The following is a 15050-nucleotide window of genomic DNA, read 5'->3' as shown; positions in this document are numbered from 1 at the left end:
ACATAGGATAGAAGCATAAACACTTTTATATGGCAGATATCTGTAAACCTTTATCACTTTTCAGACTCTTCAGGCACATTTTGTTTTCCAAGCATTCTGTGAATATTTGCCTTGTTTTCAAAACACAACCAGAGCATGAAAACAGAGCCTTAAGGGCATGAATGCACTAACACTCCCTGTTAGAGAAATGGGAAGTAAATCAGAGCACTAAAAGGGAGAAATTACTTTGCTGAAGTAAGAAAAAGCTTAACCAGGCTCTAGGAATTGTCATTAGCTAATGGGGATGAAGAATCTGCAGAACTAGTCAAGAAGCATTTTGCTGAAGTTACTGATCTCTGCCAGCCTGCTTAGGTTGTTCTCTTCAAAGAGTGCAGACGCTTGCTGGACTTGCTCCAGATGAGGGAATCAACTGAAAATTAAGCAAATGACCAATAGCCACAGACCTTCTCAGTAATCTGTGAAAGAGGGACTGGTAGTAATTACATTATAAGATAAAGGATGTATGATAAAGCCAAATTAAAGTTACTCAGAGTTGACATCTTTTGTGCAAAATTAATGACTGATAAATGAGATGAAATAAAACAAAGCCTAAGGATGTGTTTTAAAAGAATAGAGTGTCGACTTCAACCTTTAGGTTGAAACTCATTAGGCTAACTTGAACAGATTTTCTTCTGTTCCACGTGCTTCAGTATTGCTGGGTTGAGGAAGAAATACATCAAAGAGGCTACTTCAGGCTCAGAAAACAGGAGGAGAAGAAGGAAAAACAGTGCATGGTTATCTTATCATCTAGAGTTGGAGCTGGCTACAAGCAACTTTCAGAGTAATTCCCAAGCTCACAATGACTCCCCACAAGCTCCTGTTACCATGGAGAACTTCTTTAAGTTCAAAAGCCATCTGACTGGTGCTATCTGTAATATTGGCAACTTTTATCCAATAAAACTGCCAATCCCTTTAAGAATCATCACTATCAGCCAGATTGTTCTTCCTCAACAAAACTTTCTCTAAGACTTGGTGTTTCTCTCTCATTCTATGCTTTGAATGACCAGGAACAACTAACAGAAACTGATGATTTTTTTTATACTATTGCATGACAAAAACCTAGCAAGACAGTAAGTCCTTAGCATAGCTCAGAAGGCTGGAATAATGCACGCTTATCACCAGCTGTAGCAGTCTAAAAAATCTGCTGATTATATAATCATCTTAAAGCCCTACGTAGGTTGAGGACTTAAATGTCGTTAATGACAGCTAAAGACCAAAGCAGATGATTGTTAATCCTTCTGTTTTTTAAAAGAAGTTACAGGCTAAAGAACACATTATTGCAGTATTAAGTGGCTTTTTGCTTTACTGATTAATCTTGTGTCTTACTGAACATCATAACAAATGTTTTAGATGTTTAGCTACTGAACTCAAAGCTGGTCTTCACAACCTTTCTCCTGCTGTGTTTTGGTCTGCAGAAATGACGTTTTAAGAAACATAGATAAAATATTACAGTGTTTTATGGGGATTAAAACTAGTATTAAGCAGATATTAATCAAATCACCAAATGAGTAAGGAAGAGAATCCAAACACATTATTTTTCAATTCTGAGTTGGTCATGTTCTGCATTTTTCTCACTGAACTAGAAGACAAGAAAGTTTTAATTTTACCAAAATTCACAGTTCCTTAGTTGCTCATATTCAAAGTTAAGTATTTGCTTGTCTTAATACAAATACCATTAACCACAGAATTTTGTTTTTTGTGCTTTCACCTGAGCTGTTCAAGGGACTCTAAATTTAGCATCTCACAAAGAGAGCCCTTTACCCTCAGGGTCTGCATCAATTTATGTGCAGCTTCTAAAAAAAAATAAAATTGAAGGTTGCTTTAAAAAGTTGCAGTGATTTGTGAAGAAACAGCTAAAGGAGGTAATTCTAAATTAAGTAAAACTTTTCCCAATGAACTGAATGGGGAATGTTGGGGTTCTACCAAATGAAAGAAAACACAAACTAATCTTCAGATCCATAGTTTTTTTGCAATTCAGTGTAATCTGAAACAGACGTTTCTTCAGGTTCTAGAAACTCAGCCTGTTTGAAGAGAATAGTAGATATTGTCTTTATCACTCTAAATACGAGACTTGAATACACAGTACTTGCTGAAGTAGATTTTACCTTTATTATTTTGCTTAATGGACAAGGAAGGAGCTTCAGACCTGACATATTTGTTATCCTCTCTACACACAGAAATTTATGAAAAATTCCCCTTTATCAGGGAATCCTTACTGAAGAACAGAGACTGAACAGCTGTGCCGCTCTGACATTTTATAGTATCTAAAGATTTGCTCTTAAAGAAGCATTTTCTCTGATTTCAGACACTAAGACTCTTTCTAATTATGTGCTTGTTTATAGTTCAGTTTGAGACATATTTTCAGTAAGCACCAAGGTAATTTCTCTCTTTTCTTTCAAGTTTAGAAGAAAAACATAATTAGTTTTCAAATAGCTTCCCTAAAAACAGAAACAGAGATTTAGAGATAACAAACTTGCTTTAAAAACTTTCAGGAGATAATAAATTCCTGGGAAAAGCTCGCAAGTAAAAAGGAAAGGACCTGTTCCTGCCAGGAACAAGGACAGAAGGACTCTTTAAGTGGAAACTGGGTATTTTATCTTGCTTTGTAATGTTTCCACCATTACTTTCATGGGTGTGTGAGCGCTAAGCAAATGTATCTTTCAAATACCTGTTCTGAGATATTTCTTTTTTCTTGAAAACCTTCTGCTCTTCTTTGTACCTCTCTTCCTTGCCAAACACCACAGAGCCAGTATTTTCCAATCCTTTGGAAATGGCAGTCTCCTCACTGCCTCTCCTCTCCCAGGCACCCCTCTCTCATGTTACTTCCTAACGCCAACAATAGCTTTTGCTGCTTCCCAGAGCTGATAGCGCTGTTTGGGAGGGCACTGCTATAATTAACTCAGGCATCACCCCTGTGATTTATCTTGGTCATCTGAGTCCTAGCAACACCAATAATGTAATGAGTTGGATCCATTAGCAAATAAGTCCATTACAAACACAAAATATGGGTAAGGTGAGGTACATTTCTTCATCCACTTCCAGCTCCCACGAGCACAGCACCTTAAAAATAGGACTTAGACTCTACTGTTTATAGCAAGTCAAAGTTCATATGTTCTCATCTCTTCCTACTACTTAGGTTACCCAAGGAAATTTTCCTATGTATCTCTCTGCTTGAATATATTAGGCAGTGTCTGGGGAAGGGAATGAGAAAACTCAAATTACCACATTAGTAGTTAAAATAAACAAACTCTCCTGCTGATTCCATCCAGTTAAGTATGTTACCTCATGGGGGGCTAGCACATGCCAAGACAACACATTTGACTCAAGAACTTCCTAAAATATACCTCACTGAAGGCACAGTCTGGCAAGCATTGCTACTTGTGTTCTCAGCTCTTCTGGTCTTCCGTAACTTGTCAGAGCAGGCACAGATAACACTTGGCTTGGTCCTGGCATTTTAATTTTTAACAAAGCATGGACATGGTGGACTACAGATAAGTTTAATGAAAACTGGATAGGAATAAAAGAAGTAAAGGCTGCAGATTTACACCTTTTTTTTCTTGACAAAAGTCCCAGAAGTGAATAAATACCACTCCCCTAAAATTTTCTTTAGGTATTCCTTTCACAGGCCTGTTATGTTCAACTTCAAGAATTCTTTCCATGGCCTCCATTCATTAGAATTGCTCTCTCTGATATTCAAACACTCTGGCAGTTTCACAGCAAATTACTGAAAGAAACTTCTGGACAGCTTTGCAGTAGGCTTTACACAATCTCTAACTGTAATTAAGAATGCCACTTTCCTATAAAAATTTATATTTTTATCTGCCATTTTCCTTCACTTGTAGACTATTTAGCCTTCTGTTGTGAGCCATTAAGACAGCTTTTACATTTAGTTCTAAACATCATTGCTTTTATTGTGTAATGAAGCTACACAATCGATTTAATTTTTTTATACTTTCTTATAAAAAAATGTGTAAATGTAATGTGACATCCAGAACTTTTTACTTGTGAAATCACAAAACACTGAATTCTGGACAAAATATAATGTTTTCTAGAAAAGCTCTGATTTGTATTCTCTGAAATAGCAAGAATCTGATACTCATCTATTTTATATAAACCAATGCATTTAAAAGAGAAACACTGATTTCCTAAGAGATACAAGGTTTTGTAGTATTCTTTAATGAACTATTTTGATTACTAATTTAATCTATATGAATATTAGCATAGGATTACTTTAAGAATTCAGTAGAGCCAAAAGGAAAGATGCCAGAAAAAACAGTAGTTGCATGAGAATCTGTAACTGTATATCCGATTTTACTGTACAAGTCCAACACATGACCCTTGGGGATTTTCTTCCCTTATCAAAAAATATGACAATAAAATAAATTAGACAGGACATGGACATTAGAGAAATATTTCATCAGAGAGTGCAATGCAAAGACTCCAGATAAATGAGATCTTCAGCATATGCCATTTACCAGCCCAAACTATTGCGAGTAAAAAGAATAAAAGAGATTTTCCATTATCATAAAGGATGAAAACGTGCATGTGTTTTAAGACACATTCTTGAATAGTAGAAGCACTCTTACTGCATGCTATGAATAAACAATTAATGAAGTAACTGTCCTTAGGAATGCATTTACTCTGTGTGAAATTACCTGTCATGTAAACTCATGCTTTTCTCAAGATATCTTTGAAATTCCTAAAAACAAATTGCAGGTTGTAAAAAAAAAAAAAAAAAAAATTCTGCGAATAGTTATTTATGTTAGAAACACAAATGTACCTAAGGTTAAAAAAAATTCATTCCGTACTTCAAATCCTTCCAAATGTCTGTCTCATCAACAGAAATAACAGTGATTTTAGAATTTATCACTTTTTTCATCCTCAGACTACAGGAATAAAATCATTGCTTTAAGTAATTCCTTTTCACTTTAACTGCAGCTTTTTAAAAACAGGTTAAAAACAATCCATATTTAAACGGTAGATTTTATGAGTTATACTTATTATGCGAACCATTAAATTTTTATAGTCTTTGCAGAATAAAATAATCATTGATCTTTTTCATCTGAGTACTATTAAGACAAAGGGTGTAAACATCAACTGATTAAAACATTATTTAAAATGCTTTACAAAATGCTTTATAAAATTTATTTCTAAGTAATTTCACTCATCAAGACTTGACAAATCTGAAGAGTACTTCATTTAATTTCTTTTATGAGAATACTTTGTATTCAAAGCAAAAGCCTGAGGGACCCTCAGTCCCCATAAAAGGTTGTGCTATTGCCTTTGCCTTGGGTATTATGACTTCCCAACAGCAAGCTGTCTGTTGGCTCACAGTGCAGTGTCCTCCAGAAAACATGTAAGGCAGGACAAGATGACTCTGAAAGTCTATTCTTTCACTATTACTAATCACCAGTTAAACAAACAAGCATATGAGGCATTTAGATCCTTTTGATTGCTTTAGGAACAAGAAACCACTTAAGTAAATTTTAAAGATACTCTGAAAACAAAGCTTGTTGTATATCATTTTTAGGTATGTGTAGTCCTTTTCCCAGAGATCACTTCTAGCCTGCAACACTGCTTATGAAAATGTCTTCAAGTTTATACTCCATTGCCTACTGTGTGGCCATTTATATAACAGCAGAGTCATGAGCTTGGACAAACAGGGTGTTTGTGCCTCAGACCTGTTTAATTATGGACATGAGAATTGGTGGAGAACAGTTAGAAGTTCACCCATTCTCACATGACAAGAAGGAACAGCCCAAACATCTTTTCCTCAGAGACAAGGTGCTGAGTGACTGGAGAGTGATACACTGCCTGAAAAATCCCGAAAAACTGGTGAACTATCAAACAGATGGTGAAAGTGCATGTACTATAAGATCAGCTTCCATGAAGAGCAACATTTAACTGCACCCAAAAAGTATATACAATCTGTAGGTGGCCAAATGACCACCAGCACTGAGGTATCTGTAAGGACCTTGAATGGGGCTATGGAACCGAACAGAGAGGGATGGTAGGTGAAGAAGGCCGAACATAGGTGATGCTATTTCACACACACTTACACAAAATAAATCTTCTAGATAAATCAAAGCAGATTAACCAAAGGCTTGGTTAATCCAAAAACTGGACAGCAACCAGGAAACAGGTACTTTATTTGCATCCACATTACAGTTACAGAAAAGAATTCAAGGATAGATATTATAATGTTCAGCAAGGTGAAATGACACAAACATAGGCTATCTTAAGGTAACCTTAAGATTTGCTTCCCAGGAGAACTCACACCCTAGAAACCTGAATTTCTTCAGAAAGCAATCATAGAAGGTTAGAGCACCCTTGATACAAATTTAACTTAAATAAAATAAAACTTTTTAATTGATATTTTTATGGTATCTACCCATTTGTACTCATCAAACTCCTTGAAGGTCTCAAGGCTACTGTATTTTATGTGATGGGATGTGACAGCTCCTCATCATAAGCATAGGAGACTGCTAATTCCCTAATTGGAACATAATCCTAAAACTGTTAAAATAAGTTGTGGCAAATCAGAGAAAGGGTTGTGTTGAAAGGAACATGTAAAGATCATCAGGCCCAATCCTCTGCCCTTGGCAAAGACATCCACCAGATCAGGTTGTTAAAAGTCCAACCCAACCTGACCTTGAACACTTTCAGCAATGGGGCATCCACAACTTAAAAGCTTTAGTAATATCTTAATATAATATAACACAACTTAATGTCTTTAATATCTTCATTAATGACTTAGACAAAGGGATTGACTGCACCCTCACCAAGCTGGCAGATGACACCAAGCTGAGTGGTACTGTTGACATACCTGACAGACAGGATGCCATCTAGAGGGACCTAGACAGGCTGGAGAAGTGGGCCTATGGGAATCTCGTGAGGTTTAACAAGACCAAGAACAAAGTGCTGCAGCTGGGTCAGGGCTGGGGATGAACAGATCAAGAGCAGCAGTGCTGACAAGGACGTGGGTGATGGCTGACAAGAAGCTGGACATGGCCCAGCAGTGTGCACGCAAACCCCAGAAAGCCAGTCCTATCCTGGGCTGCATCCAAAGCAGTGTGGCCAGCAGGGTGAGGGAGGGGATTCTGCCCCTCTGCTCCCCTCTGGTGAGACCCCACCTGGAGCACTGCATCCAACTCTGAGGTACCAGCAGAGGAAGGACCTCTTGGAGTGAGTCCAGAGGAGGGACACCAAGTTGATCAGAGGGACAGAGCATCTTTCCTGTGAGGAAAGGCTGAGAGAATCGGGATTATTCAACCTGGAAAAGAGGCAGCTTCAGGGTGACCTAGTTGTGGCCTTCCAGTACTTGAAGAGAACATACATGAAAGATCAGACAAGACTATTTACAAGAGCATGTAGTGATAGGACAAGGAGGAATGGGTTCAAAATAAAAGAGAGTAGGTTTACATTTGATATTAGGAAAAAAATTGTTTACTGTAAGGGTGGTGAGGCACTGGAACATGTTGCCCATCGGAGTTGTTCAAGGCTGGGTTGGATGAGGCTCTGAGCAACCTGGTCTAGTGGAAGGTGTCCCTGCCCACAGCAGGGAGGTTAGAACTAGGTGATCTTCAAGGTCTCCTCCCAAGACAAATAATTCTATGATCATATGACTCTATGGACTTCTCTGGACAACTTGTTCCAATGTGTCACCACTCCCACAGTAAACAATTTCTTCCAATGTAAAGCTACCCTCCTTCTTTTTAAAAACGTTTCTCCTTGTTCTATCACTACAGACCCCAGTGAAAACTCTCTCCCCATCTTTCTAATAAGTGCCTTTAAGAACTGCTGAGCCACAATAAGGTCACCCCAGAGCCTTTTCTTCTCCAGGCTGAGCAACCCCAACTCTCTCAAGTCTTTCCTCATAGGAGACGTGTTCCACTGCCTTGATAATTTTCCTGACCCTCCTCATAGTCTGCTTTAATAGATCCCTGTCTTTCATTGTGGACCTTAGAACTAGATGCTGTACTCCAGGTGGGGTTGTATGAGATTTGAATAGAGGAGAAGAATTACCTCCCTTGGCCTAATGGCCACACTGCTTTCGATGCAGCCCCAGCTACAATTGTCTTTCTGGGCTGCAAGCGCACATTGCTGGGTCATGAACAATTTTTTGTGCACCAACACCCTAAAGTCCTTCTCCACTGGGCTGCTCTCAATCCTTGGAGCCCCCAGTCTGTACTGATACCAGGAACTGCTCTGACCCAGGTGGAGGAACTTCCCCTTGGCCTTGGATTTCATGAGGTTCACATGAGCCCAATGAAAGCAATTCCAAATACAGACCAGCAGTGCTGCTAAAATGTAAGATAATGCCAGGAGAAAGATAAGAAAAATTTTGTTGTCTGGGTTTAAGCTTTCAGAAGGCCCAACTGTAAGTTGCAAAGAGAGGAAAAATATTTTAAAGGAGGTTGCAAAGGGACTAAAGTTAGATGCTTCTTAACAATGCATCAATTCCAAAGAATACAATAGCAATGATTCTGGAGACAGGTCCTAGGGATCTGAGATGCTACTTCGCAGCCCCTCTGCAGTAGCACAAGTAGAAATAACATCCATGCAGTCACAGGTGACCACATTTCAGTAACACTCATTTGTACCAAGTCAGAATACAAATACTGCTTGCTGTTTATGAAACAGAACATACACCCTACATAAGAATAGGCAAAGTATTCCTAGAGATCTGGATCCAGCCTAATCTGACTCAAAACTGGAAAAAGACAAAAAGCTTAATTTCATGATATCTCCTGAGCTGTCTGATGCTATCTTCCTCTGCATCAGAGAATCAGTGTTTTACTGGTATTTCAAACAGAACCCAGGGTATAGATTAAGGATTTAAGTTTATGGGAAATAAATCTGGCCAATTCAAATGACTGAGTGTTTCATACTGATGTTGATTCATCCTGTTTTGCAAGCACCAAATAAAAACATCTGAATTGCCAAGATTTTCTTGTGTTTGCTCATTGCCTAATTCCTGTACTTCTCCTGCAGATTTAATTAAACATTGTGGGCAGCAATGAAAATGTTATTTTAGTAATGAATTCCCAAACCTAGCCACTATTTTTGTATTGTTCTCTATTTTCAATAACATTCAGCTAAACAGCAATAGAGATATAGAGTGTAAAGAAGAGTATAGCTATCTCACAGCTCAATTGCAGTGCTACATAAGGAAATGAGCAAGTCAAACCCTCTGTTTTTAGATACCTGTAAATGAGCAGTTACTCAGAGATTGGCCCCAGAAGCAATAATCCCCTCTGTCTGACAAATGAAAAATTTGGTGCACTACAGTTCTCCACCTGATAAAGGAACTTCTCACAGAAATAACATTAAAAATTAGCACAAACTATATTTTTACTGCCAAGTTGTTCTATATAGGCAGTATTCCATTTTGATTCACATCAGACTTAGGCCATTGTGTTGTTGCCTGATTATCCTCTTATGGAAACAAAGCATTCTGACAGCATATCATCACTACTGAATTTAAAAGGTTTTTATATCATGAGGAAAAATAGTCTCGTTATGCTACTCTGCTCAATTAAGCCAGAAAGCATTAAAAAACCCCATTACGGAGTGGTATACAAAAAAATTGACTTTATTTTGTAAATTTCAGGCTGATAATGTTTAAAAAAACTAACGTGTATTTCAGAGTCCTCCTCCACTCCTCACTATCAAAACATTACTTCTTATTCATAACATCCAGAAAATTGGCACATCATTTCTGCAGCACATATCTCTCTTCTAGATAAAATAACTATCCAGGACAAGAGCCTAAGGAAAAGATTTTTAAAATCCCTTCTGACAGTTTTCTGACAGGTTTTCTCTGCATTTCCTGGCATAACCCTCCCCAGAAATACTCCTCAGCAAGCAGATTTTCTACACTGTCCATTTCTATCAGCTGTCTGGCCACAATAGGTGAAGACTGTACCTACAAACACAAGCTTCACCTCTATAAATAGAGAGTGCAGCCTTTGTGCTGCCCTGGAAGCTGCTGGGTTGTTGCACAGGAAGCAAGGAGCACCACATTGGCACTCTAACCCAAGCCTCCACTGGAGTCCCAACCTAAGCACAATGGACACTGTTAACTCCTCCTCCTTTCCCATATGGCAAACCTTAACCAGGGGAAGGTGAAATAAGAAGCTCTTAATAATGCACCTGGGACTATTGGCATAGAACAAGCAAACAGGAAAATCAGGGAACTGAACAAGGATTCCTACAGATGGATTATGATAAACGTATCTGCAGAGTAACAGTTCATTTCCCATCCATGCTTAGTACAACTCTGACATTACCACTGCTCTTCCAAGTCATACATTTCTAGTCAAAACTGTAGTGATGTTTCTTTCCAAAGGATGCTTATTTAGGAAATCTTCCACTAACAATATGGCTTTCATTTGGAGTTAGGGATGGAGCTTCTCAAGCAACATCGCTCTTCCTGCTTTCAACCACTTATTCAGATCTTCCGCACTGAGTACCTCTTCCATTTCAGATTGTGCTCATACTACAAAGTGTGACAAAATATTTTTTAGAATTTTTTCAGGAAATGGTCAGGATATCCTTCAAAGAATAAACAAACAAGGAGTGCAATGCATTGTCCAATTTTCCACCTTGTAACGGCAAATGTCCTGGATTTCTATACTTTAAATTCTTTCTCCTGCTCAGGAGGGCTGAAGTACATAATTCTGAAAGCTTCAAAAATAAGCAAAACCTATTTTCTGATGCATCCGTGCTTTGGAGGCTACAAGAAAGGTCTATACGAGATCTTTTTCTGTTGGAAGATCCATCACCTTAGGGCTGATGCTGATGTCTTGCAAAACTAAGCATTTCCTCTTAAACCAGGGACTCATATCAATATTTTCCTACAAGTTAATTAACTTTGAGACTTTGATGCTTTGTGAAATTTCTTTGGAACAAACCATCGGCTCATGAACAGAAACACCACATATGCACATTTGCATGCAAAGACCAGCACATGTTTAATGCAACTGCTAGAGCTTTGCATCTCCAAGAACTAATTCTAAGAAGTACACAGAATTACAGCTTCTCCCTCTGCAGATGAAAATACAGAAGCATAACAAATTTTTGCTAAATGATCTCAAACATTTTTCAGAACAATTTAATTATTTTTACATTCCTCTGAAAATTTTCAAATCATATCTTAAAAGCTACATACACATTATTTATAGTCGTAGTTTCTCTCATTCAATAAAACTTAGCCATTTACATCCCATCCAGTTGATTCATCTTTTTAGATCCGATAAACTTGCAGTGAATCTGGGATTCTCAGGGTCTGTTCCAGTGGGCTGTTTTCAATTTAAACAGCTGTGTTGTTACAATTTCTTTTTACATGTAACTTGAGGGTACCCATTTGCTTCACAATTAAGAGCATAGCACCTACAAATGTTCAGCTAACCAGATTGTTAATTGCTATGTTTGCTTTATGCTTTTTTGTATAAATAGAAAATGTTCCTCCTGAAACTGAATGGTTCAAGGGTTCAAACATTATCTTCCTAACTTTTCTCAGGTTACTCAGATTTTACTTTTCCCTCTACTCTGTGTCTGGGGATATTACCGATAAAGGTTTGCATACCCCATGTTGTCTCTTGTAGTCTCAGCTGCAATGATAGCTTTTGCCTTTGTGGAAATCAGTGCTGAATATTTTCTTCAGAGACAGACAGCAAAAATTGAGTTTGTTTTAGAGCAAAATCATCAGTAACAAATAAAGTAATCTTATGTTCATAATAAACTGAAATTGAGTGAAAAATGTTATAAAATACACCTTACTAGGGTTATTTGCAATACTTAAGATTAGTATCTGGTTTTATTAGTTCCTATATACATGTCTGACATTCTCCACTGGTAAGTTAGTTTTGCTTTCACCTCTCCTAATATTTCTATCCAGCTCATCTGAATCCTCAAATTCCCTGAAGATTGTCTTTAGATAAAATTAGAAGCATAACTGCTTAATAAATGGGAGCATTCCTCTGTAAACATACAATACAATGTCAGCACTTCTGTCATCTGATTTCTGAGTGGAATTTAATATATGAGCTGTGAATAGCTTATGACCTGTCCCATAATGGGGGATTCATCTAAATGTAGATGCAGCTGAGCCAGGCCCTCATTATAGTCTGAACAGATGAGAACTTTTAGGTTCACTTCACTTCATGCCAAAGTAGACACATAGCTTGCATTGCAAGCTACCTTTGTGCACTTTTATCCATGCAAAAATTGGAGAAATTGCTGATTTTTCTCCATTATATTTTGTAAAGAAACTTAGGCTGATTAGCTCAGATGCCTGTGTCCGTCATAACCAAACTCTCACACTGATTAGGATTGCAATAACCAGAGACTACTTATTTTCTCCGAAACATGTCTGAACTTTTATTCAAGTTTCCCCTTGGTCATGCTGTTCTCAAGTGAAGGCAGTTGAAAAGTGGCCAGTAAAAGGCCGAAACTCTGGACTTCCCTCTAGACTTTTGGGAAGTAGTCCGGACATGCTGCCAAACTCATTTGTTCCTGTGGAACTGCATGTGGGTCAAGAGGTCCTTAGAAATCCATTTCCTATGACACAATTTATGACCCTGATGTCCCAATCAAGAGAAATGCTAATTTATTGACAACATGAGAGAGAACATCCAGTTCAGGTGTTCTTTCATGGACCACCTGCTTGACCCGGGTTTAGCCACAGAGCATAAATGATTCTCCAATGACACTGTGCAGGATTGTCAGTGAAGTCTATGAAGATAAAGCATCATCAACAGCTAAAGCATCGTCAATTGTTCATGAAGATGCATTTTTACAAAGATAATTTTTTGCTTAAACACTGGTTTTCTCACATTCACATACTGAAGCCCCTGTCAGAATTTCTGTTTAAGGTCTAATGTGATTTGTGGGTTACCTTCTTCTTGGGCTGATAATGGTCAGCAGCTGATGTGTCCCCAAAAGTTTCGTCAGCTTGGAAAGAATTTCTGGAACTACGCAAAACTCCTCAGCCAGTCTGTACATTTGGAGGTTGCTGCTAACCATCCCTGGCATATGAGCTAAACATAGCAGCGTTCAATAATGTTCTGTTCACAAAGAAAATGGGAACACAGAGGATGATGCTGCATGTCAGCACACATGATGAGGAGGCAAAGGTCACTTTGCAAGGCATAAACTATGAGCAGCAAGGCAGGTGACAGAAGCTCTGATGACAGCATCCTCACACTCAGGACCGACATATCTGCCAAGGTGGACTTGGCAGATGGCCACACATCACAGGAAGCAGTATTTTGCATGGGAACAGACTTCAGAGTGCTGTTAAAAAGGGCTTCAAGTCTCACTCCTGAAAACTAGGCTTACTTTACCAGTGCTCTTACGAAATTATATGTTACTAAGATGATGTTCAGGAATAACATGGTTTTGATACAAGTCTATTTTTACTTTCTTACTTCCAAATTAATACTAGCATGATTTATCCACCCGTCCCTCAAAATAATTATAGTAGCAAAGCAGTCTGTGTTAAGTAGAAAGAAACTGGAAATTTATGGAGTAACACAGGATTAACAATTAACATTCATCATTAAAATTCCATTTCAGTTATATAACTAAACAATTAGCAAAACAATCTGAAGACTCTGAACTACAGAAAATCCTGAGGAAAAAAAATACAATAAATTCTAATAGATAGATTTAAAAATTCAGCTGGCCTATTGTATTAACTACAAACAGTGATTGAAAGGCACAGCTTGTTGAAAGACCTCAACTTTGAAGCACACTAAACAAGTCTAAAGTCGCATCCATTTCATTATGAGTTATCAGTAACTTGGCTAAACCCAGCACTTTTTAAAACCTTGCTGCATACTAACACACTTTTTAAAATTTAAAAAATTTATTTGTTACAGTAGTTCTTTGACATATTATTTCTGTGCATTTTAAGGCTTGAAGCTTGTAGTTTCTCTGTCTATTAATGCTGTGAACTTCTTGAATTTAAGACTGTATAAATAGTTTTGATGATTAGCTTACTTTAATTACTTTAAAGGAAAATGAACTTCTACAAAAGGTAAAAAATAAACATTTAATTACAGAAATTTGCTATTGATTGCTACAAATTGTTTCTAGAATGCACATGTTCTTTTACTACTCTTAATTATTTTAATTAAGATTTCTGCATGTCAATTAGAATTGGTTTGGAATGGAAAATTCCACCTCCTCTGTGTCTCTCTCGAAGTAGGTAAGCACACATGCTATTAAGAGATGGTTTTTGTATATCTAGTATATGTAAATAAGGAAAAGAGCATCCGAGAGTAATTGAAAAGGGGCATAATTCTATAAAGTCAAAATTAACGTAAAGCCAACCCAGACCCCTTTTTTTCTTTTCAGTCATTAATCATCTCAGCCTGAAACAAGAAAATTGGAACACTGATGACATATGTAAATAAAATACTAAAGAAGGAATGGGATTTCTAGAATCATACATAGCATGACTAAGTAAAATAAAGGAGAAATCTATCCTAGTTTAAACCTAAGACATGAGAAATAACACATCTTAACCTGTAAAAAATACCCTGGATTGTTTGCCATTGAATAGCTCATACAGCAGCTAACACTCATTAGTTCTCATTCTTACTTTAAAAAAAAAAAGAGTTTTCTTCTTTAGGCTCTGTAAATTTTTAGTATTTCTCCAGAAGTGTGTTAAAGATGGGATGTAGAATCCCATTGCTCTGACACTTTCCCTGTCTGAAAGTTGCAGTGAACTGTAAGTTAGTGAATCTCTGCACGTCCTAAATTACTGTGGGAAATCCACAAGCCCTGGGACTGAATATGGCCTGAAACTTTATTGTGTGTCACTTGGGATCATATAATTTTTTTCCTTCTACATTTCTTCTAACTCTGAGGTAGGCTTCAATTTATGGCCTATCAGCGTTTCTGAAAGAGCTATTTGGCCCTCAGTAAGGGAGAGGATATTCCAGGTTTAATGGAGTACATAAAATCCTGCTTTGTGCCCTCTTGAGTCCTCCGTGGAAGCT

General features: G+C 37.6%; 1 protein-coding gene across 4 annotated transcripts in view; it reads right to left on the bottom strand.

The window, feature by feature from the left end:
* The window catches only part of ZNF385D (zinc finger protein 385D), a 421801-nt gene that overhangs the window by 121524 nt on the left and 285227 nt on the right, over positions 1-15050 (bottom strand). The window lies entirely within an intron of this gene.

The sequence above is a fragment of the Corvus brachyrhynchos genome, unplaced genomic scaffold (assembly GCF_000691975.1).
Source record: "Corvus brachyrhynchos isolate BGI_N302 unplaced genomic scaffold, ASM69197v1 scaffold53, whole genome shotgun sequence".
Lineage (NCBI taxonomy): Eukaryota > Metazoa > Chordata > Aves > Passeriformes > Corvidae > Corvus > Corvus brachyrhynchos.
The sequence above is the reverse complement of the archived record's forward strand: the minus strand, read 5'-3'. Positions and strand labels throughout refer to the sequence as shown.